The sequence below is a fragment of the Syngnathus typhle genome, linkage group LG1 (genome assembly GCF_033458585.1).
Source record: "Syngnathus typhle isolate RoL2023-S1 ecotype Sweden linkage group LG1, RoL_Styp_1.0, whole genome shotgun sequence".
Lineage (NCBI taxonomy): Eukaryota > Metazoa > Chordata > Actinopteri > Syngnathiformes > Syngnathidae > Syngnathus > Syngnathus typhle.
The window spans coordinates 25741761-25745618 of NC_083738.1; positions in this window are offsets into that span (position 1 = coordinate 25741761).

Below are 3858 nucleotides of genomic sequence, written 5' to 3' on the forward strand. Positions count from 1 at the left end.
GGTTTATTTATAGATCTAAAATAGACCAGAAATAGACGTCTAAAATAGGTTGATTTTTAGATCTAAAATAGGTTGATATATAGACCTAAAATAGACGCCTAAATTAGGTTGATTTATAGACCCTTAGGTTGATTTATAGACCTAAAGTAGACGTTTAAAATAGATCTAAAATAGGTTGATTTATAGACCAGAAATAGACGTCTAAAATAGGTTGATTTTCAGATCTAAAATAGGTTCATATATAGACCTAAAATAGACGCCTAAATTAGGTTGATTTATAGACCCTTAGGTTGATTTATAGACCTAAAGTAGACGTTTAAAATAGATCTAAAATAGGTTGATTTATAGACCAGAAATAGACGTCTAAAATAGGTTGATTTTTTAGATCTAAAATAGGTTGATATATAGACCTAAAATAGACACCTAGATTAGGTTGATTTATAGACCCTTAGGTTGATTTATAGACCTAACGTAGACGTTTAAAATAGGTTTATTTATAGATCTAAAATAGGTTGATTTATAGACCAGAAATAGACGTCTAAAATAGGTTGATTTTTAGATCTAAAATAGGTTGATATATAGACCTAAAATAGACGCCTAAATTAGGTTGATTTATAGACCCTTAGGTTGATTTATAGACCTAAAGTAGACGTTTAAAATAGACCTAAAATAGACGATCTATAGACCAGAAATAGACGTCTAAAATAGGTTGATTTTTAGGTCTAAAATAGGTTGATATATAGACCTAAAATAGACGCCTAAATTAGGTTGATTTATAGACCCTTAGGTTGATTTATAGACCTAAAGTAGACGTTTAAAATAGGTTTATTTTTAGATCTAAAATATGTTGATATATAGACCTAAAATAGACGATTTATAGACCAGAAATAGACGTCTAAAATAGGTTGATTTTTAGATCTAAAATAGGTTGATATATAGACCTAAAATAGACGCCTAAATTAGGTTGAATTATAGACCCTTAGGTTGATTTATAGACCTAAAGTAGACGTTTAAAATAGGTTAATTTTAGATCTAAAATAGGTTGATATATAGACCTAAAATAGACGATTTATAGACCAGAAATAGACGTCTAAAATAGGTTGATTTTTAGATCTAAAATAGGTATATATATAGACCTAAAATAGACGCCTAAATTAGGTTGATTTATAGACCCTTAGGTTGATTTATAGACCTAAAGTAGACGTTTAAAATAGGTTTATTTATAGACCTAAAATAAGTTGATTTATAGACCTAAAATAGTCAAAACTAAACTGTCGAGGTAGGGTCATTCAACAAAGTTTCCCAACCCTTATTAATTTGCAAAATCTTGATCTTGGCTCAATTTACTAGACGTTTAAAATAGGTTTATTTATAGATCTAAAATAGGTTGATATATAGACCTAAAATAGACACCTAAATTAGGTTGATTTATAGACCCTTAGGTTGATTTATAGACCTAAAGTAGACGTTTAAAATAGGTTTATTTATAGATCTAAAATAGGTTGATTTATAGACCAGAAATAGACGTCTAAAATAGGTTGATTTTTTAGATCTAAAATAGGTTGATATATAGACCTAAAATAGACGCCTAGATTAGGTTGATTTATAGACCCTTAGGTTGATTTATAGACCTAACGTAGACGTTTAAAATAGGTTTATTTATAGATCTAAAATAGGTTGATTTATAGACCAGAAATAGACGTCTAAAATAGGTTGATTTTTAGATCTAAAATTGGTTGATATATAGACCTAAAATAGACGCCTAAATTAGGTTGATTTATAGACCCTTAGGTTGACTTATAGACCTAAAGTAGACGTTTAAAATAGATCTAAAATAGGTTGATTTATAGACCAGAAATAGACGTCTAAAATAGGTTGATTTTTTAGATCTAAAATAGGTTGATATATAGACCTAAAATAGACGCCTAGATTAGGTTGATTTATAGACCCTTAGGTTGATTTATAGACCTAACGTAGACGTTTAAAATAGGTTTATTTATAGATCTAAAATAGGTTGATTTATAGACCAGAAATAGACGTCTAAAATAGGTTGATTTATAGATCTAAAATAGGTTGATATATAGACCTAAAATAGACGCCTAAATTAGGTTGATTTATAGACCCTTAGGTTGATTTATAGACCTAAAGTAGACGTTTAAAATAGGTTGATTTTTAGATCTAAAATAGGTTGATATATAGACCTAAAATAGACGCCTTGGTTGATTATAATTAGGTTGATTTATAGACCTAAAGTAGACGTTTAAAATATATTTATTTATAGATCTAAAATAGGTTGATTTATAGACCTAAAATAAGTTGATTTATAGACCTAAAATAGTCAAAACTAAACTGTCGAGGTAGGGTCATTCAACATAGTTTCCCAACCCTTATTAATTTGCAAAATCTTAATCTTGGCTCAATTTACTAGACGTTTAAAATAGGTTTATTTATAGATCTAAAATAGACCAGAAATAGACGTCTAAAATAGGTTGATTGTTAGATCTAAAATAGGTTGATATATAGACCTAAAATAGACCCCTAGATTAGGTTGATTTATAGACCCTTAGGTTGATTTATAGACCTAACGTAGACGTTTAAAATAGGTTTATTTATAGATCTAAAATAGGTTGATTTATAGACCAGAAATAGACGTCTAAAATAGGTTGATTTTTAGATCTAAAATAGGTTGATATATAGACCTAAAATAGACGCCTAAATTAGGTTGATTTATAGACCATTAGGTTGATTTATAGACCTAAAGTAGACGTTTAAAATAGGTTTATTTATAGATCTAATAGACCAGAAATAGACGTCTAAAATAGGTTGATTTTTAGATCTAAAATAGGTTGATATATAGACCTAAAATAGACGCCTAAATTAGGTTGATTTATAGACCCTTAGGTTGATTTATAGACCTATAGTAGACGTTTAAAATAGGTTTATTTATAGATCTAAAATAGGTTGATTTATAGACCAGAAATAGACGTCTAAAATAGGTTGATTTTTTAGATTTAAAATAGGTTGATATATAGACCTAAAATAAACGCCTATATTAGGTTGATTTATAGACCCTTAGGTTGATTTATAGACCTAACGTAGACGTTTAAAATAGGTTTATTTATATATCTAAAATAGGTTGATTTATAGACCAGAAATAGACGTCTAAAATAGGTTGATTTTTAGATCTAAAATTGGTTGATATATAGACCTAAAATAGACGCCTAAATTAGGTTGATTTATAGACCCTTAGGTTGACTTATAGACCTAAAGTAGACGTTTAAAATAGATCTAAAATAGGTTGATTTATAGACCAGAAATAGACGTCTAAAATAGGTTGATTTTTTAGATCTAAAATAGGTTGATATATAGACCTAAAATAGACGCCTAGATTAGGTTGATTTATAGACCCTTAGGTTGATTTATAGACCTAACGTAGACGTTTAAAATAGGTTTATTTATAGATCTAAAATAGGTTGATTTATAGACCAGAAATAGACGTCTAAAATAGGTTTATTTATAGATCTAAAATAGGTTGATATATAGACCTAAAATAGACGCCTAAATTAGGTTGATTTATAGACCCTTAGGTTGATTTATAGACCTAAAGTAGACGTTTAAAATAGGTTGATTTTTAGATCTAAAATAGGTTGATATATAGACCTAAAATAGACGCCTAAATTAGGTTGATTTATAGACCCTTAGGTTGATTTATAGACCTAAAGTAGACGTTTAAAATATATTTATTTATAGATCTAAAATAGGTTGATTTATAGACCTAAAATAAGTTGATTTATAGACCTAAAATAGTCAAAACTAAACTGTCGAGGTAGGGTCATTCAACAAAGTTTCCCAACCCTT